Source organism: Balearica regulorum, chromosome 16, assembly GCF_011004875.1.
Source record: "Balearica regulorum gibbericeps isolate bBalReg1 chromosome 16, bBalReg1.pri, whole genome shotgun sequence".
Taxonomy (NCBI): domain Eukaryota; kingdom Metazoa; phylum Chordata; class Aves; order Gruiformes; family Gruidae; genus Balearica; species Balearica regulorum.
The window spans coordinates 7,170,871-7,198,051 of NC_046199.1; the positions used below are offsets into that span (position 1 = coordinate 7,170,871).

At 37.4% G+C, this 27,181-nt stretch overlaps 1 protein-coding gene across 16 annotated transcripts in view; it reads right to left on the reverse strand.

Annotated features, from left to right (window-relative positions):
* The window catches only part of SULF2 (sulfatase 2), a 161,359-nt gene that overhangs the window by 72,535 nt on the left and 61,643 nt on the right, over positions 1-27,181 (reverse strand). The gene's annotated exons all lie outside the window — the stretch shown is intronic.

The following is a 27,181-nucleotide window of genomic DNA, read 5'->3' on the forward strand; positions in this document are numbered from 1 at the left end:
GCTGCAACAGTATAACTGTATTGGTATAAATAAACTGCTCCCTAACAGGGAGTTACACTAATTCAACAGCTGTGTGTAAAACAGAAGCTACATCTTGCTAACATTTTGATAAAATTGTTATATGGCTTTCAAGATAACATTTGACCTTTTGCTAGTGACTTTCATCTCGCAATAAAACAATTTACAGACAATTAATTTTTACAACACACCTGTGTTCTGATTCTGCACATTTTAGACATGAATTAGTGTCAGATAAAGCAGCTGAGTCATCCAGAGCCAAACAGACTTTCAGCAACACGGCCAGGAACAGAACCAGGACCCCAGCATTCCTCTGTCGTAACCACAGGCCAACAGTTCGCAATACACCACCTCTACAATCTACCTCTAAAGGGACTGCAAACAGTAACTACCAAGCCAAAAGAAACTACCAAGTTTGCTATACAGTGGTCAACATTTTACATTGGAGAAGGAAATGGAGAAGCTCCCTGTTTAAAATGTAATTTTTCTAGAGCACTATAAATGGGATTTTCCATTATAAGAAACACATGACCTAATATAAAGCTATATTGTGAATTTTCATTAATATAAGCTACAAGCAACAAAGATACTAAAACTAGTATTAGTGACATTAGTATAGCAATCTAATTCTGATTTAGGATCACTGGAAAATCTGTTGCAATAGATCGCTCATTTCGACAAAAGGGTACGTTCACCTCACAGTGAGTGCATGTAATTTCCATTAATGTTAATGGCAGTTATGCAAGTGCATTAAGAGGATAATATACCCCCTGGTCTGAGACAACCCTGCAAAGTGAAAGGTGCTTCCTCTTGAAGAGAATGGGGTTTCCATCTCATGCATTTCAAAAGAACTTGTTCTGGCACTGTTACGAAACAGTATGGATAACAACTATCATGCATTCTTAGTGAATAGTTTCCAAAGTTAAAGCAGTTTAGTGATTTCAGCTAGTTTTCCTATTGCCAAAAATTCAAGGGATATAGACGTATTTAAAACACTGTGGTTTATTTGAAGTCTGGGGCAACAAAATCATGTGAAATTACTGGTAAAACAAGAAGCTCTGAAAGCCTACTAGTGCAATGGAGAAGGAACTTTTTAGGTATCTACTTTTTAAACAAACTCTTTTCATTCACTAACTGGAAAAGGATTCCATTGGTGTATATGGATCACCAGAACTGATCAGGAGTTCAAAAGATAAAATGAAGCAGCAAGATCATCCCCTCCCACTCTCACACCAGAGCTTTCTCACTGTGTATCTACCAACTAAATTTCAGATATTTCTCACAGTATGCCATTTAACAGCTTGGAATTATTGTACTGTACCTCAAATAACAAATGTTGCCTATTATCCAAATAATTTGTCTAAACAAATCCCAGTACATACCTATTGAAATTTGGAGAAAACAGACATGTAGGCATTTCTTTAAATGTCATCACACATCTATCTACATTGTTAGGTACAGAAATCCCTCAAAAAATTTAATCTACAGTTTCTCTGTCCACCCTACTTTCAATTAGTGTGGCACAGAAAAATACATCAAGCAATGTATGTTGGACTGTTCACTAAACCATTGATTTGCACGTAAAGGGGAACCACTTTGATCCAGTTGGAGAGAGTGGGCATTTCCATTATTATCTTTTCATTGGTCATGAGACAACAGCTGAAAGTCCAGCACGTATCCAGCACTGATGGGGAACTGTGTCCCCATACTGGAGCTCAACAGGACGAGCAGCCTGTCAGTGATACAGAGAAGTAACTTCTGGGAAATGAGGAGACAGTCAGAGAGAGTCCAAAGTCATTTAAAAACCACCCCAAAAATAGAAGATAGGCAACATGCTGCACGAGGCATGTCTTTTTCACTGTTGCCAAATATATTGAGCTTTCGGAGCTCAAATATTGCTCTCTTCTCATGTTACATGACATAGAAAAGAAGGGCTGGCTTTCACATTTTTACACGCTTCAGTCAATGCCTTCCAACTCTTCTTCAGACTTGCTAATCTTTGTCTTTACAGTAACTCATCATATGTAAACCTCTCTAACCATTAGTAATTTTTATTTCTCCTCTCTGCTTTCATATTTTTTAATGTATACACACATGCTCTGAGCCATCTTTAAAGACCTAGAAATAAAGCCAGCAACAGAACATGAGTCTGATCTCACTTGCTTTTTCCTCAGTGTAATTTATTACAGTAATCAGTCCAGAGTTATACTAATTATACTGGTCAAAGACCTTATGGCAGTATAGAGTTTAGGTTTTTACTTCTTTAAACAACTGCATTTCAGTTGCATAAAATGTGTAACTACTGCTTCAACAACGAATCAGAATGCTATTAGGAAGGCATAAACAGCACAACATGCTCCACTCCTTGATGCCCCACATTGCTCGCATTTTATATCACAGACTCCAGCTCAATAAGATTTTTGTTGGCAATTGCTCCACTCTTATCTTTTAAAGTTGAACTTTCTATAAATACGCAATCACATTACAGGGGAAAATGGCATCTATGTTTTGAGGTACTATGAAAATGGAAGAGGGGAATACAGCCAAGAAAAGCAAAGGAGAAGGGAAAAATTCACCTTAATTGATTGATCCAAATGCTAAGCAAAGAAATGCATTACTCTTCAGTGTGAAAATAAAGATTAAGTACAGCATACTGTGCCCCAGTGCCCTGATAAAAGTGATAGCTTATCTATTTGGACAATAAACTCAAAACAAATCTTTCCTGGAAAGTCAAACAAATTCATAAGAAAATGCTATTAGAATGATCCTGAAGTTAACATACAAAATTAACTAGTGTGTTCTGAGCATTAATATTATTAATAAGGCTCAAAGACACATCTGAAGGTCTATACAGAGGATGTAAAGTCAGTGAACCAGTGTTGGTCACACAGCTCATATAAAGAAGAGATGACCTCCATTTGGAAGGCTAGAGCTTATTGTTTACTCTGCTTTTCATTATGTATTCTAATTATTAATGTTTAACAGTTCTCCCTCTCTACCTTAAATACTTCTCATAATAATATAGATATCTGGATCTGACTGAATATTTATATATTCTAAGCTGAACTTCAAATGCACAATTTTCAGAAATATTAAGAGAGCAAATGACACAATTGCCAGCATTTCACACACACAAAGCAAGCTAAATCATTTTCTTGCTCAGCTGCCTCAATAGCACAAGTGAAGCAAAGCTTATGGTGGGATGTTTATTAGATCAACTGCTACACGTGGGAAGGAACAGACACACCCTCAGGCATATCAAGCACTTCTTCAGGTCTGAAATAGAAGCTGCAATCTTCAAAGCTAAACCACTCTGAGTTTAACTAATGTGTTCATCAAGCCATCTGAAAGAAAAGTAGCTTGTATGTCTGATAGAGGAAGGCTTGCTTGCAAAGAAAGAGGAGATACAGCTTGATCTGTTACAACAAAGTAGTAACTCGTCTCCTGATAAATGCAGGCTTATTACTGAGGTGGAGATACAGGAGAAATCAGTAGTTTACAAACTCCTAGAATGAAGTGAATTAAGAATTAAGATTCCTGCATGCAAGAAAACCTAGATGACAACTACAATACCATACTGTACTATTAACAGCTACTGAGTCACAGTGATGCCTGAGATGTGCCTTGCAACCCTGTTTGTTCTTCTTCTAATCTTTTATGTTACTTTTTTTTTTAAACACATTTGTATAAATAGATCTGATTTTTGTTCATCTTTCAAAAATTTCAGGCTGATTAGAGAGTTGTCTAAAGTGCTAAAAATAAGTCTTCAGCAACTGTCTGTGTTCAGAGTCCTGTGCAATTAGATTCTTCTTTCATACTTCATGTAACAAGATAAAACATTCCAATCTGACTAGCATCCTGGTCTTCTACATAATTATTTTAGTTTCAACTTGTTTATTTTCCTTCTATCACATAAGAACCCATTTCAGGTGATTTATGTCTATGTTTTCTTCATGTGTACAGCATATTACAAGATCCAACTGAGCCCCTTTGCCATTCAATGCTGTCACTTTGAGTTATCATTTGTAATCATAATTTCTCTTTTCATTTGAGAAAAATACTTAGCTCTCTGTCATTTTCTCTAGATTCACAAGCGACATCCTCTCTATTTGCCATTTAAAAAATACCCACCCTAAGTCATCACCATTGTAGGAACATGGCTGGCTACAGCTATATTTGGCAAAGAACAAATTGAGCCTGATTGGTCCCTCTAAGTATCATTTTGATTTTTTATTTTTTTATTTTTAAACATCACAGCTGCCCTTTCTGGCTTAGAATACATATTATTTCTGATTTCCATTACTCCTTGAAAATGAAGTCTGATCCTGAATTCAGAGAGAATTTTATTACTAACTTTAGTAGAAGCACAGTCTGTATTTCCATGACTGCAAAGCTTCGGCATTACCAGTGAGCAACAAATTACAGGTCAGATATCTTACATTATAGTAAGTCTCATTTACACACCGAAAATGGAGTCAATTGATTTTTCAGAAGCGGTTAGCACCCACAGGAAAGAGTTCTAAAAATTCACGTAGCTTTCCTTAGGTCCTGAAATTGTATCTGAACACTCTTGGCATTTGGCAATGCAACCTTTTATTTGTACTTTAAGTAGCTTTACGTTACGTTATTTGTATGCCTCATCGCTCTCATGGTTGATTACAGTAATAAATCTTGAGAAACTTGCTAGTCCCGAAATATAACAGAGATCAACTACCTCCCCTGCCAAACTGGAGTTATCTGACATATCTGAGTATATTCAGGAATTGAAAAGACTATTTTTCAAGACAAGACTGGATGCTCTTAGTTGGAAAAAGTTCTTACCATACCCTGAGAAGTTGATATATAAAGTGTAGATAAAGAGAAATTTGTTAAAATGAGATTTTAAACTCAAAATCTATTTTTACAGATTTGGCTCTTGGGTTTTTCTGAATAAAGGCACATACTATCAGCAAAAAGCTCCGGGAGGTACCTATCAAGTCATCACACAGATTTTTAGTAATAACAGTAGTAAAATAAAAAAATAAAATTAACTACTATCCTTCAAGTATAAACGATAGTAAAGCGTCAATCAATATTTATAGCTTGGTATTAAAAAGTTCTGAATTTTGTTTACTAGCAAAGAAATAGGTCAAGACAAACTTCAGGTTTAATACTTTCCAGCTGAATGGATTTTTAAAAGGCCAAAATCTTTTGTGAAGTAAATGGATTTTTTTATCTGAAGACCTCTGGCTGTAGTAGTACGTAATTCCAAGGCAGATTTCCTACTCACCAGCAGATTTCTGGCTTGCATATTTCTAAATGCACACAAGATCACAGACCAAATTTTGTTCTGACTTGCATCAGGTTAATACAAAGTAACTGAAATAGCCTAGTATATTTTACCAAGAAGAAAGTATTTTAAGCGAACAGACAAATATTTCACTAAAAGCACCATCACACACTTGCTAAATGAGAATCTATTCAAGACTCCCAGTTTTACAATTAAAACCTCTGAAATGCCTAGGGCAATTTTAATTTTTAAAAAACTATCTTGGGCATAGAAATCTTGCAAAACATGGTGGTTCCAATATCCAAGATACGGAAAAAGGAGAAATATATGCAAATAATATCCCAGACTCAGGCTCATCAAGTCAAAATCAGAATGAGTTATATCAGGTAGCACCTGTTTAGAATGCTTGCTTTTAAATGCTGCATGAATTAGTAGATATTTGAAACTTAAAGCAGTGTGTCATCTGCCAGAAGGAAGCTGATAACATTTCAAATGCTAACAACAGTGGAAATCATGTTAATTTTTTATGGACAGTAATATCTCTTAAAAACCATCTTTATTTGAACCATATTAAAACTGAATGATAAGAAGTTAGAAGTAATATTTCACCTCTTTGTCCAGATCTCTCAACCTATTACTTATGGCTTACAAAGACTGTGAAAGACACTTTACTAACAATTGGGATAAAGTGTTGTCTCAAAAAATAACATGTTTATTTTTACTTATTTTTTAATGTAGATAGATATCTAGTCTATTAAAATTCAAAACAGTCAAAAGCAAAAACACCCAAATAGTATTTCAAAAATATGGAAATACTTCTAAAATAACATGCACAAAGAAAAAAAGGTAGCATTTTGAAAGTGTTCTTAGATTTCAGTCAGCAATTTGTTAAAACTAGGCTGAAAAGCATACAGATGAATGATATATATTCACTTGATATATTCAGCTACGATTTTTACAGACAAAAATGTAAAGGTTGGAACCTTCTTCTCCCAGCTAACTCTTCCTCCTGCTCCTCTCCCTACTTGATAATTCCCCTTTCATATCCCACTCCTATAAATATGTCTAAAATAAACCCTTGGATCTGAACTCCAGATAGACAAGTGCCTGAATTTGTAGCTTGCAGCTTTTCCTAAAAATCAGCCAATTGCATACACCTCAAAAAAAAAAGCCAAAACACCAAACACTGAAGTTCCCATTTGGAATTCAAATCACTAAGGTTAGTAAGTATTGTTCTAGAGATGGTTTGGTTTGGGTTTTATTTGGGTTTTATTTGTTTGGTTTTTTCCTACCATGAGGCACAGGTTTTGATCACAAATTTTAGTTTAGAACAAGATTTTTGGGCTGAGCCTCTTCCTTTGCAGCTCAGTGTCAATTCAACCAATATCAGTAAATGAACTGCGGCACATACCAATCATCCAGGACCAGCCCATGCAGAATTGCCTGGATGCATCCAGATCCTTTAAAAGAAATTCTGCAGAGAAAAACAACAGAAAGCTATTCCAGAGTTACTATTACAGACTGCCAGATCTGAGTATAAGGTGTGAGTGGCCAGCCATTACTGTATTTGGTCTTTTTGCAATCCAAACTCTAAGCCTGCTCTTTGGCTGATGCTGCAGAACAGTGAGATGACATCTGTATCAGGACACTACATTATCATATGGCAGCGTAGATCAGATCTGAGGTAATTTTGCAGTTAAATTAAACTTGACTATGTTTGGCTTTTTCTAGATGAAAATACAGAAGTTATAATTTTGTTAGATTTTTAGCTTAACTGGTTTTGCATATCTTACATGCTTTAATAATAACTTTATTTCTTACCTATCGCTTTCCATAATTAGATCTCAAAAGGTTTTACAAATTAGGTATGGAATATTTGTTATATTGATTGAGAAACTGAGCTGTAGAAAGGTAAAATTACTTACTCAAGGTCAATTCAACAGGTCAGGAACCATCTAAGAACAGACATCCTGGGCTCCAAAACACTGTTCTATTTGCTAGGCTAGTACTTTCTAACTTGAAGCCCATGGACCTCTGGGGCTCCGCAGATTATATCTCTAGGCTATGTAATATGTAATCATTTGCTTTGCGCACCTGTTTCTATACATGCATCAGAACATACCAACTATCCCATGCTAACAGCTCTCCTTGATGCTCCAGCACATGAAAGATCTTTCAGACTAGTGTTGCCAACTAAGGTCTCAGACAATTACGCTCTGAACTGTCACCCACTTCAATAACAAAAGCAACAATATAGGGCTATAGGCAATACATGCTCAAATAATGCTATCGAGGAGCAAGCATATGAGAACTGCCCTGTACTCTGGAGAAGCCTACAGGGCAAGAAAGGTATGTGTGCCTGTTGAGTGTCAGCACTTACTGCAGTGGGCAATATGCACGTGTTTCTGGGGGGCAGGGCGAGGCAGAGGAAGGTGAGAAGGACAAGGGGAATGGTGGGGTACAGCATCCAAGGTGGTAATGACCTTCCCATGCAATGCACAGACCTATCGAGAATCTGGCATTAAAATTCAAATAGAAACACTCCTTAACACAGCCTTAGTAAAGCAGTTTACACTTTCCATATCTGGTACTCTGGGCTGTCTGAAGACTTGGGTAGATGCATCTATATTGACGACACAATGCTCAAGTGCTCAATTCTCAAGAACCATGAAGTAAACAGTGAGAACTGGAAGTTTCACAGAATAACTAAGTCGGGTTCTGATACAATCACATAACTTCAGGTATTTGTAACTTATCCAAGCCCTGTCCAGTTTGTGAGGAAAAAACCAATTAATTTATGATGGAAAGTCATGATTCAGGCTCTTCCTACAACAGTCAATAGGCAGTCTGTTTACTTTGATTCCCTAAGGACCTGTACTGGTTTTGGCTGGGATGGAGTTGATTTTCTTCACAGTAGCTAATATGGTGCTATGGTTTAGATTTGTGGTGTAAACAAGTGTTGACAACACACTGATGTTTTTGCTCCTGCTGAGCAGTGCTGGCACAGAGCCAAGGTCTTTTCTGCTCCTCACCCCACCCATGAGTAGGCTGGGGGTGCACAAGGAGCTGGGAGGGGATACAGCCAGGACAGCTGACCCCAACTGATCAAAGGGATGTTTCACACCATACGACATCATGCTCAGCAATATAAAGCTGGGGGAAGGAGGAAGGGAGGACATTCAAAGCAATGGCATTTGTCTTCCCAAGTCACTGTTATGCACAATGGAGCCCTGTTTCCCTGGAAATGGCTACACACCTTCCTGCTGGTGGGAAGTAGTGAATGAATTTCTTGTCTTGCTTTGCTGGCACATGCAGCTTTGCTTTACCTATTAAACTGTCTATCTCAACCCATGAGTTTTTGCACTTTTACCCTTCTCATTCTCTCCTCCATCCCACTGCAGGGAGGTGAGCAGGCAGCCGTGTGAGGCTCAGCTGCCTACTGGGGTTAACCCACAACAGGATCACAGGCACAGAGCCCAAGAACAAAACAAAACAAAAAGAAGGAAAAAAAATTGAAGATGAGTGCTCAAGATCTAGAAGGAAATACCACATTCCAACTGAGTCCCTTTCATCAGTCCTTAACCGATGCCTCTGCTGTAAGAGATCTTAAGAGACTAAAATATTTATTAAAACTTAAGCATAATGGTGATTTGTCTGCTGCAAAGTTGATAATAGGCAATAGTGATAACTCAAAATTTGCATAGCTTTAGTAGTCTGTACTGAACAACAAACTGCCTTGAGAATGCTGATACATTGTGCAAACCCTCTTCAAATCATTGAGAGACTCCACTGCTGCTAACAGCATCTGAAGTTAGAAAGCACTACTCATCAGGTTTTACCCTGTGATCAAACCCAAACACCAGAAAAACCTCAAGGGCTTGTTTTGACTTTTGAAAGCACCTCTTTCTTAGACTAGAACCTTCTTCTACAAGTAGCACATCTTTTCTTTCCTTCCCTCCTCAGCAATCTCTGCAGGTTCTAATTTTCCACACACATTCCCAGTTGTGAGCATATGGCTGACAAATCTAGAGGTACAAATCACAAGTTGAGTGACAGAAAACTCTTTGCTGCTAGAAGCATGGTTTAAAAAAAACAAAAACAAACAACCACAAACTACTGAAATTTAGTATTGCCTGAACAGATCAAACCAATAACAAAAGGGCTGACTTTAAGCCATTCTGCTAGTCCAGACATGTTCAAAAATGTTGTTAGGGTAACTTCATCCCAAGAGACTTTGTGCTAGATCAGGTATCATTTCTCCTCCCATAATTCACCAGAATAAATCATGAGCTTGGTTCAATCTGGCAAAAAGACAGATCTAAATGTAGTTTATATTTCCAGATAATCCAGTAGTGCACAGATCTCATCTCAATGATCACAAATGCAATCTGCAAACATTATTCTCCTTGCTTCGAAACAGAGCTAGGGAGTGGGAGTGTTAACATTTGCTTATCAGACCTAAACACAAGGCAAAGAGACTGAAACTCTCTATTTATCAGGCTGTGTTACAAAGCAGGAGCTCCTTAGACCTTTTACAACAGTAATCTCATAGCAAGCCTTCTCAAAAAGTTTATAGCAGATATTTCTCTTCCTTCAGTTTGCAATGTGCTGATCTTACCCTCTCACTGTTAAGTCTGACAAAAATGAATTCAAGGAAAAGTTCATTAGGCCTGCCCCAGTGACCATAACAGTGATGAATTAAGGTAAGTTAGAAGCTTAAGTTTCTTAGTAGCTTGATCTGTTTAATGGAAAGGAACAATTAAATACTGTGGCAAATAGTTACAGCATGGATATAGATACTATTAACTGAGGTTGGATTTTTAAACCTTATGTTGTCTAGCTGCTTTAGATTTTACTTAAGACACACGTCAGTCCCTGATTGTTCCCTTTCCGTGTCAGCTCCGTGACATAAACAATCTGTTATCTTGGTGCTTCTCCCCACACCACTTGTACTGAAACAGAGAACATCATATAAACGATCCAACTACACTGGTCTGAGACAGTGTACGCAAAACTGTAGCTTATGTTTAGCAGTACTATTATGTAAGATTAGAATAACCAACCTCTAATTTTTACAAATGTATTGCATTTAAAATAGTCTTAGAGGTCATTTTACATCTGTGTTTATATGATGATTAATCCTTCTGTAATTTAAGCATTGAAATATTTTGTCCCCATTCTGACACATTATAGTAAAGTCTAAGGATTACAGTAAGGATAGCTATTCCTAGGGGCATAACATTAGCTGCATGTGAGATTGATGTCGGTAGCTACAATGAAGCAGAATACCACTATCTCTGCTACAACAGAGCATTAGAAGTTCTCTTGCTGATCTACAGCTCTGAAAATAAATGATGAGTAACTTGAATAGCTTTGCAGCAGTTCCTAAATTAAAAAGAGTGAACTACAACAGACAAATTAAATACAGCATTGTGAATTCTTCAAGTACAATCAAAATGTGTATAAATGTGAAGCTTGCATTTTCATATACTTTCATACATGACAAACACAGGTAACACTCAGGTTTCGTACTATCTTGACCTCAATGAAGAAATGGTTTTCAAAGATTTGGACAACACTCCCATGCATTTAGCAACTATTAAATTTTAATAACTCCATAAATCAACAGTGATGCATCCTCAAAAGCTTGTAAATACTCTCCAGCACCTTTTATATTTACAAGTCTATTGACACTTCTTTTTATCTTAGTAATACACGTGGGAACAGTCTTAAGATGACTTACAACAAAAGTCAAGCTGATTACTAAGTAACTAATTCTGGGGAACTGGATGAAGTCTGAGTGCATGCCTCAGTGAGCATCTTCAAGCAGGAAGATATGTGTTTGCTTATTATGATTTTAAATTATTCCTTCAGATGTTTATGACACCAAAAGGCACCTTGTTCTCCCAGCACTCTTTGAATTCATTTAGAATACAGCCAAAAGTAACAGCAAGCAACCAGCAAATCTGAGAAATATAGCAGTAACACAAAGTAATTTTCTAAGTTGATAGCCACTAGTAATACACAGGACGGATAAAAGTCAAACTGTCTTCGTCTCCCCCTCTGTAAGCTTCCTTAAAAATTAGACTTGTGGATGTAAGATACTTCATACCAGTATAATGTGCCCTGCCATTCAGCTCTTTGCCACATCTACTTTCCCATAATTCAGAAACTCTTTGGGATGCAGTCTGACTATCTGGTACTGGCCCCATTCCCTCAGTTGGTCTATAGGCAGTAGGAAAACAGCATGTTCTAACACTGAAGGCAAGCAATTGCAACAGGAAAACCAGGCTGGGAAAAATAAATAAATATTCCTAGACAGAGGAGTCAACTAGACCTAGATAAATAAATATCCCTAAGAAAGAAGAGACAACTAGATCTAGACCAGTAGGTAGAGGAAGTAGTAGCCTGAGTTTCCTCCCTCCAGCTAGCCATCTTCTTTAATTCAGTCAACTGAAATTAAATTAAAGATTTTCTGTGAAAGGAAGAGATTAGGAAAACAGACAGTATCAACACTCAATATTTTTAGACTACATAGAATGCACTTGAAAGAAAATGAATGGAATATTTAAGTGTCATCTTAGTTTACATCTGCCTATGTTGCTGCCAGTATTTTTTCATATATTTCGTGAACAGCAGAAAACACTCAAAATCTTCTCCGCCCACTAGATGTGATCTTGCCAATAACACAGTATTACATAGTGGCATCTAAATAGACACTTACCATGTTCTTCTATCAGCAAAGTTTTTAAAGAAGCACAGCTATAGATTAGAAGTTCGTAAGTAAGATTTAGTGTCTTTATCGATAGTTTCAGGGGCAAACAGGAAAAAAAATAACGAGGCAAAAATTTGGAATCTCAAAATTCTAAAGCTTAAGCATATAAAGAAAACACAGGCAGTGGAGACTAACCTGAGGCTTTCAAGTTTGACAATTTCAAACTCATTCTCAGAAATTGCACAGTTCTGCTCATTTCCCAGTTAGCTAAGAAACCTACTTATCAGTCCTGGTATTTTTGTGACTCACCACTCCTACCCTCATTTTGTCAGTGGGAGCCAGTGTAAGAAGGTGGTCATCTGTTCAACATCACAGTGTGATTCATTAGAAAGCAGCTGTACCTGACCTTTACGTGGAGTAATTAAGTAACAGGGTACAAAACATTTGCATGTAATGCTATCCATCTCATTTTACACACATACCAACATAAATAATCATACACATGCAGAGTAACACGGAACAAGGTTCAAGAATGCCTGATTCCTCTTGTTTTTTCTGACAAAATCTTTCCCTGGCGAAAAAATTCAAACCTTACCTCCATTAAGAACAAAGTACATGTCAAATTTCTTTTTGATTTAAAGATACGTTGGATGAGATTTTTATTATAAAAAAAACCCACCCCAAATCTACTGAAACCAAGGATTGCATTGCACATTCACTTCTCTACCTAAACTGAGGATGAACAAGAGAATTAACCCAAAGCACAGCTGTTACTTTTGTGACAGCATACCGGAAGATGCTAAGACATTATGCTAATTTGAATGGTGTAAGAATCAAACAGGAACAGAATGGTTTCAACACTTCAAAAAGCCGTTCCAAAATTTGAGTCACCTCAGGTCAGCAAACCCGATGGTAACAGGCTTGCTGCATTCTGGGATATGACAAATGATCTCATCTTTCCAACACACTTGCTCCAGATTTCTAGACAAGTCATAAATTTACAGTACAGCCAAAACTGGTGCACTGTGTTTGCAGCACAAAGCTCATATCAACTCTACTTCCCCTGATGTTCTCTCATCTGTATCTGTCAAAGCGAAGGCCTTATCAGAATGCCTTGACAAGCATTTACCCATATTTAGTTAGGTACTTTCACATTTTCCCCTATATTCTTATTTCTCAGTTCCGCTCTTTTCCGTTTATTGTTCTCCAGCATATTTGGTACACTGCAAATACTCAGAGTATGCTGAATCCATGAACTTTCACCTCAAAAAATGATGAAGAAAAAAAAAGTATTCTACACAGAGCCCACATTGTGTAAGCTCCTATTCTTCCAGTCAGACCTTAATTCAAATTACAGCATTCTAGGAAACACTAGCTTACAGTTTCTGAATAGTTGATTGTCACTCATCTAATACGAAAAACTGTGTGTCATCCAAAGTACTTTTGCCATTTATAAAATTACTTTTCTTTATGGTTATTCATGAATGTAAAACATTTTAAATGAATCACACACCTAATTCCTAGAAGACAGGATTTCCTCCTCACTCATGTGCATTATACTTCAAAACTAACCAAATTTAAGCCTTTGATACTGCTTGCACTATTGCTTGGAAAAAGGCCCAACCACTTAATTTCCAAACCAAGGAGCACCTGAAAAGTAGAAAACATAATAGAAAGTATCTTTAACGTGTAAGAGAATTCAAGCAGTAAGGCTGTAATTAGTATTTTATTCTGAGCTTTGTAGAGCTTAGCACACAAAGTTTGATTGCGTGCAAGAATCTGCTCACCTCAACATCTGCCAACAGAGCGGTGTTAAAATGAAAGCCACCCTAGAACTTATGGCAGCAGCATATATTCATCACAGCAACAAATTCTCATTAGCATCACTTTAAAAAGACCAAATAATGGTTATTGAAATTTCTAATAATGAAAACTTGGAAGTTCTATTTCCAGTTCCCACTTAAGCACTAAATACAATAGGGTTTACCCATGCAAGCTAGGACAAACCTAATGGAACAGTGTGACAGTAGATAGGGTTATACTATCATTTTAAAAGGTAGGAAAACCAACTGGATCATTTAGCACAACTTGGTAAGCAGTATGCTGCTGTGTCCCTTCAATTAATGATTCTCAACAGGACAAGATGCCAGGCTTACAGAGTTTTCTGCTGTAACACTAGGAAGTATATTCACTATACATCTGTAGCATTTCTTCTGTTTTGGTTACTGCTGCTGTTCATTTAGGTCACAGGGTACAACATTGTGTTTTTAGAGCCCAAGGTTATTTCCTCAGGCAGGTGGATAGCTAGATATAAGTACAGGTTGCAAATGCACTTTCTAGTTTAGAAGCAGCTTAATGTGAGTATATATGGGTGCATATGTCTGAACTGATGCAAAACTGGGTTTCAAAAAAATTATCTTGAAATCCTGTACATCTCTTGTGAAATTAAAAAAACCCAAACACCAAAAACCAAACAAAAAAACCACAGAAGTGAATCCTAGCTTGTCCTGTGAACCTCCCCTGGAACAAATATCATCACATACTGCACTGTCTGAAGGAAAAATATGGCATCTACAAGACTGTTTTGAGCTTTCAAAGGAAATATGCCCTGACAAGCTCAATAAATGAGCCAAAGTTTATATGCAAGATTTTCTCTGAAACTCTAGCTTGGAAAATTCCAGCACAGAAGAAATGAACCCTTTAGCAAAACTGTTCATTTCTAAACCAAATAAATAGAAAAACGGACAAGAGGCACAAATCACAAAACAGCCAGTTTTATGTATTTAAGAGACAGGTATTAAAAAAAAAAAAAAAAAGGAAAGCTTTTGGGGTCATCTTTTTCTTGAACAGCTTAAGGAAGAAAGAATTTTACTTCAAAGAAGCACAGAGTAAGTGCCAATGTTTCTTTAGAGAAATGAGCCTGATACTGCATATTTATCAGGCACTCTAGGGATTTGTATGGCAAAAACATGCCAGATATTTTAGAGGAAAGATACTAATCTGTTTATAGTCCTATAAACCACCCTGCTGTGAGCAGGCAGAGTACATATACTGGCATTATGAGGCACCTATGAAGCCCTACATGACAGATTACTGTCAAAATTCTGACTTAGAGTGCAAATTCATTTTATATATTGATGATTTCCTGATTTTTTGGTAGATCTATAATAAGGAGTCTTTTTACTTTAAAACAAAAAAGAAAACACAGCAGAAGCCTTGTTAGGAGGCTTGTTTACATAGAAAGCCATATAGAAAGCAGATAATTCAACCTATATTTTTTGTCCTCCAGCCTCACACTTACTGTTTGTAATCAAATTACACAAGAGCAAAGGCTGCATCTTTTTATGTATTTCTGTGGGACTTAGCATCCTGAAGCCTTGATTCAAAGATAGTCTCTTTTGGCTCTTCTAATAGACAAATTAATCATTTGGAAGATAAAATACTACAAAAAAATCCTAACAGCTGTAAGGTGTAATGCACCTGCAAACAAAGAAATCCATTTCAAATGCCCTTTGAAACGTACTAGTATATGTTAGAGTGGAGTCTGATATGCCAGGCTTGCATTTTTGCATATACCTGTCATTTCTAACAGCATTCACTCCTACCCTAACTGAATCAACTCCTTCATTCCTCATCAATGCACACTGTTGTCTGTGAAGTATCAGACTGTTTTCATGATTTATTTACTTCAAGTCACTTGGTAGTAGCTAGAAAGTCAATAGATACGTGTTAAAATTATTTTTCTTAATTATTTAAGGCTTCAGAAGATTTAAAAAAATAAATAAAATTTTAACATGAATTGAGCATTCACTAAATAATGCTCAAAGAGCAGTCTTTTTAAAAATAAATAAGGGACCTGACAAGCTAACTTTGAGATAACCATCAGAAAAGCTAAGATTCCTAGGAACAGTCTGCCCCTCCTGCTACAGGTTTCTACTGTTGCATATTGAGTAAAACGCATTGATATCGGTGCACTGACACTGACAGATAAGAAACAGTGAAGACATATGGTCACTCTCTTCTAGGCTTTGCTGTTAAAATAACATCCATTGTGTGATTAATGGACACTGCATTTGTGAAAAGGTGCTGTCATCATTAAGGATTTCTGAAACAATGTCTCTTCCAACGTGTTTTTAATGCAGCTGAGGTCAGCACTGAAAGATGTCAACTGAACACGAGAATTCCTGAAGCAGTTCCTGACAGAGAAATAGCAGTGATGATGCAGCTGACATTCAACTGCAAAAGGCATCTAGCTTGGAACTGTAACTCTCTTCCTGGGTTTGAAGGTGTGTGCAAATCAGTAAAGCAATACAATGAACTGAAGTTGGCTCATAAAGGGTACACAGAGTGAGACTCTTCTCATTACAAGAGACTATCAGTAAATAAAGTGTTAATGCCTAGGAGGCCAGAACAGCATAAACTGATCAAATGCTGATCCTGCTCTAGAGAGAGGTACATTAATACAAACCCTTGTTAATCAGAAGTTCCAGAAGTCTTATTCCAGATGAACTGTTCAACAATGTTTAAAGAATGAGAAATTTATTCTCTTACAAATTTTCTGTTAGAACTTTCTCTCTTGTGTCTAGCAATATCTTTCATATAAAACAGAAGTTCAGACTCTTTAGAATGATGCCAGAACTGATTCAGTAACAACTTTGCACACAAACAATGCCAGCACAGACAAATTTTAACTTGCTTTCGAAACCATCACACGTGCCTCATGCTTTTTCCAAGAACATCAGTAGAGGACTTTGAGGAAGGGAATTTGTTTCATACTTCGTAAGAAGTTTCCAGGATGTCCTGTATGCCAACTGCTGAGTGATTTTAATATCTTGCTTGCAGCACTTTTGAGTCCATGAGTCATTTTGAGAGGAGTAAAATGAACAGGATATAATTGGCATGGTTACCACATTGATACTTCATAAAGCCAATACCTCCAAATAACCAGTAAGGGTTCTAACATGATGTAGAAACTATTTCACAGTATGCAGAGAAAGTACTTGCCCTAAAGAGAGAAAAAGTTGCTATCAGGCAACATTTGTTGCAGACAAAAGATGTAATATACTTTATGTGCACACAGAAAAAAAATCAAATTCAACTTTCACATGTAATGATAGTCACGATGTTTGGTATAGCTTATCGATGATGACATAAATTGACTTACCAACACTTCGGACAATCATAAGTGTGTTTGTCCAAAGGAACACAAGGAAAACCTATGTCCATGTTTCTAATATGCTTAATTGTAGATCTGCAATTTCTCACGACAGAAGTTAACAGGACCCAGTAGTTACTGCTGCTATTTACCATAGCTGTTAGATAGCAAGACTGACCTCCCTGAAAATGGTGGTTTCATCACAATGCTTCTCGGTGTGAGCAGAGATAAGCAACACACGATGCTGCCTTTGATAATGAAGGCTGAACTCTTGTCTGCAGTTTTAGCTAATACTTCCCTAAACTTCCCTGGGTCCCTCTGAATTCAAATGCACAAAATGGAGTGGATAAAGGTGAAAAACGTCTCTTTCCCTTCCAGTGCATCATATCCTATAACAGACACGTGCTCCCACAACATGGAACTGCTGGCAGAGATGAGCACACTGTCCTTTGTGGAGTGCCACAGGCTCTCTCCAGCTGACATCCAGAGTCAGAGGGTTAAAGGCAACCTGTGGTCCTGCATTAAAAACACAGAAATATCAGTAACATAGAGTAAGACTGAGAGTTAAAGGATTAATGTGCTCTAACCAGCTCTCTCTCTCTCAACTCTGTAAACTGGTGATTCTTATTCCGTGTCTGTGAGAGAAAGGGCAATTTGTACAGAATCAGTGCGTGACCTCAGGAAAATAAACCCCGTATTTTTCCTTTCTCAAACTTAGAAAGTATAATTATTTTTTTTAAATAAAAGTTTTTTTAAAACTATAAATCTTCATTTAGCTATCGTAAGATCCTCAAATGGAATTTGAATAAGAAACCTTTTCTTTTAAAATGCTTCAGGGAGAAGATTCTACATTGTAAGGAGTTCCTCACAAGGCACTGACAGCCTTTCCAGAAAGACCAAATAATGGTTATTGACATTTCTAACAGGGGTATACCCCATTGTAGCAGTGTGCAGGATTCTCCCTGGCTAGTTTCAGGCAGGAGGTAGTATGCTATTCACCCGAGCCCTGATAAATCAGAGTCACTTTAAAACCATAAGAAATGTTTTCCTATTTATATGTTTAATCCCCTGATGATTCAGCTGCATAGGGGATGAAGAGTTCATATGCCTTTCATTTGGTCACAGATTGCCTGAAGCACTCTTTATACAGAGCAAGCCCATTGAGAGAACAGACACATTCCTTTTGCCTGGTCAAACTAAGTCCTCAAAGTGAGGGTCTGTGGAGTGCAAGTCAGACTGTTCTGTTAGATCCCAATGCTGGATTTCACAAGTGGTCCAAGCATTTGTGAAAAGTGAGATTTGTGGCAGAGCCTAATGCAGAACTCTGAACGATCTGCTGTGAGAAGAAAAGTTACAAAAAACTTTCCTCATGATAAGAGGATAGAATCCACTGTCCAATTTTGATGTCACTTGCTTGGCAGCACTGGTCTGCCTTTGCAGGGCCCAACATCACAAGACATCTTTTCTTCAGGGAAGTCATCTTTCTGTGAGAATCCTCACATGCAGGTTAAGCCTCACAGAGTGGAGCTGCAGCTCTCAGAAGACTTGAGGAATTCCACATGTGTCGAATTTAAAAGTCAGTATCTTAATAGTGCCCATAGCTCTCTGACTTTGCTCCATGTTTTCCCATCTTCTCTGCTGCTGCAGTGAGGCATAGAGGAGATGTACCAAATGGAACACGGAGCAAGAGCTCTCTAGTCACTCTTCACCTCAGAAGAATAGTAGTTGAAGCTCATATAAGTCACTACTCACTAAAATGAATAAAGGTTAAAAGACAAAATGGCTGAGAGAAGCTCAGCTGGCAATTTATTTCACTGTTGAAGGCAGAAAATTTGATGGCCTGAGCATGGGCCATAGTCCCAGAGCCTCTAGCAAGAACACTGGTCCACCTTCAAATTCCACACCTATGAGGCAAGAGTGATGAGATCAAAACATGCATATCCTGCTGTAGTGTTTTTCTGAAATTAGAAATCTTTTAATTATTTTTTTTTTAAATAATCTTACATCAAAAGTATTACTGGTGTTAGTTCACTCACCGAGAAAAGGTCAACCCAAGAATACGTCCGCCAGAATGTGTTTGTCCCAGCTACATTCCAAACTGGCAGAAAGACAGGAATAATTAAGATGGATCAAATAAATCTAAACTGTCCACACAGACCGTAAATAAATCCATGTGTTTAGATCCCTTCCCTTAAAACAGCTCCAAAACACAGCAAAAGCCAGAAAAAATGACAAAGAGAATCAGGCATAGAATGAAAGCCAACAAGAAACAACAGGCTGCATGTAATAAAATTTAATACCGAGCAGTTCCCATTCAAATGGACCTAGGAGTTTAATGATGCAGCCTGACTGATCATATCAAACATAAATGAACTGCCCAAGAACATAGATAACAACCTACTCAGCTGGATTAGGAAGCAAATCAGTCACAGCCTTTGTTTGCTCTGTCTTCCTTCTCTTTACTGGTAGAATACAGTTTCTGACAGTGCTTTTGCAAGCTCTTCAAGAAAGCTTCTTTTTATTTCTTGCACCCTAGTTCAGTGAAGAATGTTAGAGAAAAAGGGGTGGATTAACTACTTGACAGTAATTGGGAATCACCTCAGGATACAAGTTCTGTTCTTCCAAGGAAAAAGAGTTAAAATAGCTGATTTTAATGGGACTGAAAGATCAATACCAGACCCCACGGCAAATTAATAGTATCTCTAATAAATGAAAAGTGATTGCTGCCAGACTGCTGAGAAGTGTCACTGGGCAAGGGATCTAGGGATCCAAGCTGGCTGCAGGCCATTCTGCACCAGTTTCCTGACCTCACTGTGAAAGTGAATTAAATTTCAGAACCATGAGATGAAATTAAATGTATAGCATCTCTCAAGTTCCACAGAGAGGACATGAATCCTCCAGAAGAGATCTGTATAAGTGGATTCCATATATCTATGGAAGACATACATATGTATAAGTGGACTCCATATAAGTACTTGGGGTGAGGAGAGTATAAAAAAGTAATAGATTGGAGTAGGAATTTCTCTGAAGAGCTAATAGGTCACCGAAAACAAACAGTGAAAAGATCTCAAAGTTAAAGGATTTTTTTATAGGGAAAAAGCAAGGAAGCACACACAAGAGACATGATGGTGATAACGAAACACAGATTAGTGATGATGCATCCCATTAAAAAACATACAAACCAAGCAAACACAGGATGAATTTAAGCATCTAGAGTGTAACTGTGTGAGAAGTTGGTACTGGAGACTAAGATAATGATGAGTTCCTGAATTCAAAACAGTTGAAGTTACCCAAGACTTCTCATACTAAAGACAGAACAAGTCGTAACACCAAGTTTTAGTTTATTCAAAGGTAGAAAGAAAAAAACCAGAAGCTTTATCACTGCTCCGTTTTTCCCACTGAATGAAAAGCCTTTAAAGGTCTTCAGTTTGCCAGAAGAGACTTCTTCACAGAAAGGAGTAGCTGCAGCCCCACATGTATGGGGATGCTGCTCTGTGCTGCACCACACAGTCCTTAGGGACTTCCTGCTATTATGTCTGCCCCAGGAAGAGATTTCTATGCTTCCCTGAGCTTGTTCACATCCACACACTTCTAGCAATGCAGACATACTTCAGTATATAGGCATGACTTGAAGATACCTTAGACATTACTCTTTGCCAGGCTGCAAATTTAAAACTCTTAAAATATAGGCTTTCAACTGAAATCCATAGCACTGTTTCCAGCAGGAGCTGGGTTGCCCTGAAAGGTTTTCTTCTCAGATATGGACTACCTCTAACTCTGAGAGGCTACAGCTACAAACAACCAACAAACCTTTTCTAATTGTGTAATACTGACACACTCTCCATTTCTATATATTTTCCTCTTCTTTGGTGAGCAAGATAGGGAAAATTGTTCTGTTTCTAGCTACTCCTTCATCAACAGCCAAGCAAAGAATTAATTTAGAAACACTAGGCATTGTTGAGCATCTATCATTAAATTTTTCCCATTATCTCATAGAAGCTTTAACCTTTACATTCTCTTCTTTGCCTTATATCCTTGAAAAGTTTCTCTTTTCACTCTTTAAGCAATATTCTCTTTTCCCCTTGTTTTAGTAAGTATAATTACCATTTCAATCCCATTCTACAAAACTAATCTATGTCAGTCATTTGGTACCATTTAAACATTTGATTTGAATATTGGCATCCTTGTACACACATTCATAGTAATTGACATTGGCTATTGTTTCTTCTCTGCCAAACAGTCTTAACAACTTTAAACTGTACAAGGAGCACCAATTTTAACTACAAAGTTTACATACTGATTTCCTTATGTGGCATGTATTTCTTGATACTACAGAATAACTGGACCACAACAGGCAATGAGGAGGAGGTAAGATTTCTTTCACCGCATTTTAAACTGGCTGCAGCGGATGCCTTTTTTTAGTCCTTGGAAGATTGATGATTCCATTATTTGTAGTACTCAGCAATAAATCTCTGAGTTTAGGCTAAAGTGAGCACTTTTCCCTACTTTGTGTCTTCCATTACACTGTTATTCATCATGTTTAATCATTCATTTACCTCTGACTGCTACTGCACTTGGGGAGGACTGGCACATTATTGATTTTTGACTTTTACCCTTTAGAAGCTGGGTAAAGGGCTTTGCGACTGCTTAATCAAAAGTGACATGACCAGGGCAGGGGAGCTGCAGACCTTGGGAAATAGCAGCTAAACAACATGCCAAGTTGTGATGAAATGAAATTAAGAATCAACAAAGAAAGCAAATTATAATAAACTGAAAATTATAGTGGAAACCCCCAGGAGACCACAGAGTACAAAGCACTCCTCTGCCTAGCAAAACATATTTCTGGGAAAGAGAAGACTAAGATTAACCAGGAAGATTTACAACTTCAAATTCCCACAAAAAGAAAAATGCAAAGCCATTTTCTGTTACAGAACTATCAGATAATGTAATTTGGCTGAAGTATATTCTCAGTTACTTATAAAACTTTTTCCTCAGAGTCACTTCAGCACCCCACTAGCAAGCATGCAACAAGAATAACACACTATGTAATATTTTGATAGCTGGCTTATTTTCTGCTTATCAGAAAACTAAGATTTTTAAGAAACTCAAAAGAACTCCATTCATACCTTGAAAAAAAGTGCAGATAAACCCTTAGCTTCTGTTACATTATCTAGCAAATTATGCAATAAACAATAGATATAAGTACAGTTATTGACTCCATATCAATAGCATGGTAATGCTGGTTTCATATGTTAGAAAAGAGGTAAAAAAATTTAGAAATGCGTAAGATAGCTTCTTGTATAACCCAGTTATATGTATGCTCTCTCTTTAGAAAGGAGGAACTGAAAGTGAGAGGGCTTGTAGACATACAAATGAGAGTCAATCTCCTATTGCTCTTTCCTGGAATCCTCAGCCTCTTTTGGTTTTTTTGGTTTTTTTTTTGGTGGCCCTTGATATCATCCTGTTTGTCCTGAGCTGTGCCACTCCAATTCCACTAACCTTAGTGTAGAATATCATGCCTTCTTATACTCGTATGTTTTTTTTAAAAAAAAAAAAAAAATATATTGATTACAATTTTGCCCACCTGTTATATAGTCAGAAGAAAAACTGTAAATCAAATTAAAAAATTAAAGTAGCAAGTATCTCTTGAACTAGTTATCTCACAATTTTACCTTCTCCTGTTCTGGATTCTACAAATCATCTCAGCAAAGGTACGAAAAGATACCTCGGCTTGTTACCTAGTAGTCACGGTAAGATCAGTAAGTACGGGTCTGTTCATAATAAAGTAAAGCCTTTGACACCGTTTCCCACAACATTTTCCTGGAGAAACTGGCTGCTCATGGCTTGGATGGGCATACTCTTCACTGGGTAAAAAATTGGCTGGATGGCCAGGCCCCAAGGGTTGTGGTGAATGGAGTGAAATCCAATTGGCAGCCAGTCACAAGTGGTGTTCCCCAGGGCTCAGTGCTGGGGCCAGTTCTGTTCTGGAGCATGTCCACAGACGGGCAATGAAGCTGGTGGAGTGTCTGGAGAACAAGTCTTGCAAGGAGTGGCTGAGGGAACTGGGGTTGTTTAGCCTGGAGAAAAGAAGGCTAAAGGGAGACCTGATTGGTCTCTACAACTACCTGAAAGGCGGTCATAGTGAGATGAGAGTCGGTCTCTTCTCCCAAGTAACAAGTGATAGGACAAGACGAAATGGTCTCAGGTTGTGCCAGAGGAGGTTTAGACTGGATATTAGGAAAAATTTCTTCACAGAAAGGGTTGTCAAGCATTGGAACAGGCTGCCCAGGGAGGCTGAGTCATCATTCCTGGAAGTATTTGTGTAGATGTAGTGCTTAGGGACATGGTGGTGGTGGACTTGGCAGTGCTAGGTTAGCACTTGAAGACTTGAAGATCTTAAAAGGTCTTTTCCAACCTAAATGATTTTATGATTCAATAATAATGGTCTAGTAGTGCAAGTCATGCTGGCCCCTCCTGTTAATGTTAAAGCAACCTGCTCACATTATTGCTCTTGAAAGATACTGTCATCTACTAATTCCCATGTTAGTGTATGTCACCTGTATTAACTTCACATTTCACAGCAAGATCCCAACGGATTACCCTGCACTTCAGATCTCCATAGCCATGTAAACACAATCCCATTCTGTAACCTTCATCACAGACAATGCAGAACTGCTGTGAAAAAGAAGCCATCACAACAAATAAGTCTGAGTCAATTCCTTACTTTACAGATCTTGGCTCAAATGAGACACACAAATGCAACTAAGAGAAGTTCTTGAACATGGTTACTCACGCTCATAGCTCTTCTTGGAGCTGTAGCACATCCATCAGCTGCAACCAGAGTTAGCTAAACCTTATTGCACATAGTAGTATCCATGCTCTTTTTCTGCACCACAGTTTCCAAATTACTTCAACTCAAAAGAATGGATTTAGATACTTAAATATTTTTCCTCCTGTGGTAAGCTTTTGAATCTTTGACAACATGAGCTAAGAGGTACCATTGCGCATACAAAACATAACAGCAAGATGATTACCATAACATGAATGAGAAAAATTAAGTATTTTGGAAGTTGAATAATTTTGTTAATAATTAAGGGACTTTTTGTTAAGAGATCTTTGCTTCAAAGCAGAGTTCAAAATAAATTTTCCACTAATATCAACTTCTCCTGTTGGCTTGGGGTATTAACAGACCAAATTTCAGAAATGCTGAGCATTCCAGCAAACATAATTGACTATGGTTAGTCTGCAGGAAGTAGTTCAGGTCACATGCCAGTGACCACTCTAGTATCTCCAACTGGTGATTAAAATAAAATGTTTTGACAAAAGCCACTACAAACTCTCTAGTATAACTTTGTCATGTGAAATGGGAATACGCAAGGTGTATCATTGACAGCATGACTTTAGTTTAGCTCAAAGAATTCAGGAAAAGTAGTTCTGGTGTGAAACGTGGTACTATTGCAGGGAACTATTGCTCCCTGGCTATGTTAATTGAATGGAGCCCATAGATAAAGTGTCTATGAAAGTGAAGTTGATCATTTAAAATGTGATAAATGGCACAAGAAGCTCAAGAAAGGAAAATCAGTAATGATGAATCTTTAAATACAGCATATATAAGCCTGCATATGTGCAAACAGCATGAGGTAACTTACTTGGCCAGATTTTCATGTATCTGGCAAAAGATACTCTCAAGAAAAGGTCCTTTGGAAGAAATTTAAGACCAAGTATTTCAAGACTGTACTATATACACACAAATTACTCCTAGATTTTCAAAGCTTGTCCAGTTATATATATATATCTACAAGTTCTCTGCATTGCCAGTTTCTCACAATCTGTTACATTAACACAAAACTTCATAACATAGGAAAATAAAATTACAGTGTTGCTAATCCACAAACACCGATAAAATTTACAAGCTCTTATATCAAAACCCTTTCAAAAAGGAAAGTAAAAATAGAGAGTGAAAGCAATGAAATTTAGGAAATACTATTGTTCCTACACTGTAATTCATGTATAACACACTTTAATTGTACGATTGAAAAATATTTTCACAAATAGAGAGTACAATAAGACAGTACAAGGTATGTATTTTTGATGGTGTTTAGTGTCTTGGCAGATCAGAAGAACAATTGGCAGAAAGGCCTTCAGAACTCCCCCTTTGCTGGGACAGATCATGTCCAGTCACTCTAAGGACAGCACATGCAAAACGAATTGGTCAGAAAGTAAAAAGAAGAGAAAAATGAAGTTCAGAAACAGTCAGGATTTGGTTTTTGGTGTTGTTCCATGCCACCCCCCCACCCCCCCGAGAGCTGCCAGACATACAAATGAAACTACTGATCATATAATCAAATTTTTTGTTAGTTTTCATGATTTGAGCAAGACCATTATATCAGAAAGACCACTCCCACAACCTCCTCAAGTCAAACTGAGTCCCGTGAAAACAATTTTTAACACACTTAGGGAATAAAAAAAAAGGAAAAAAGGAAAAGACCTTTCCTCTTTTTTGCTAGAAATCAATTCTATAATCATCACCCAAAATTCAACAATGTGAAACTGCCAGAAAAAGTCCAAAGAGACCTTAATGTATTGCAAAGCTCTTACAAGCTCAGGCAGAGTGAGCAGGGTAATTATAGGAGATGTTACCTGTTCCTTCTGTAGCAAGAATGTGTGTTCTATATCCTGTGATCTGTCATCAAGAGAACTTAAGACAGCATTTTATAATTGTCATCAGAATTGCGCTTTCAAAGAACTTTAAAAAGATGTTTCATTTATAGTACAAAGACTTTATCTGATATCTCTTTCCTCCTAAGTATTATCATTATTTACAGCAATACTGAGCAGTAGTGCCTCCTGTTTACTCAAATGGAAACATATGGTGCTATATATCTGCGATAAGCAACCATTCTGTCAGGCATCACCAAAGCTCAGTATCACCTTCCAACCTTACTTCAATCAAGTAATTTCAGGAGGTCTCTTAATGTGTTTGGATAGACTAGCTTGTAGTAATGCTGGGACCAACTGCAACGCAGGAGTTTTGAGCAGGGAAGTAAAAATTGGCTCCACAGCTGTATGCAACCTGATCAAAAGGATACTACTCACCAAATACTGAGAAAAAACAAAGTTCTGTATAATTTTTCAATATTCCTCCCCTGCCCCCAGTTAAAAAAAATGAATTTAAATAATATAAATGTTTCTCACTAATCACTGTAGCACATTTCTAACATTTCTATATTTCATTTTTAAAATAAAAATGTCTTCATCTAAATAATCCTATCAATTAACGTTCTGCACGATTTTCAGTTTCCTACTAACAGAAAAAAATACAGCTCTGGAAGCAGACTGAGCCAATGCTTACAACAGTGACTTTCTGATACTATGTGGCAAAGTACTGCTATTTTATTGCAATCAGATGATGTGGTGTACACTACACTGCAATAAAATAACACCATTATTTCCCTATTATATTTAATAATTTGAGTAAGGCAAAGCAAAATGCTCAGTGCTCACACCAATCAGCAGCAGTAAATCTCAGCAAAACTAGTTTAATCTGGACTGCTATTTTGTGTAAAAATGTTGGTTTTAAATATGTAAATAGTTTGGTTGGTTCTTAAGCAATTTAATTTAATGTTGCATCGCAGGTAATTTTTTTTTAATTTAATTTTATGTTGCATTGCAGAAAATCAGAGCCAAAGGAGCAGGGTGGAACATAGCTGAGATGGTAGGCAGGTATTTCCTTTTTGAAAGAGTGACTATTTTTTCAGTAAGACTGGACCATTGCTATCCCAGTGACATATAGGATGGACATATGTGACTCATCAGATGCCAATCAGGAACCTCGTCCATGCAAAGCTGTCAGTAGCCTACTGAGCACAGCCAAGGTTTCTGACACTTGCTTTGCAATTACACCTTCATAACTTGGCTCCGAGGACAGAAACTGCCCAGTATTCATACTGCTGAACACATTGGCAAGTATCAGTTCCACATAGCACTAGTCGCCTTTGTGATCTCAGAAAATCCCTAGATTTTC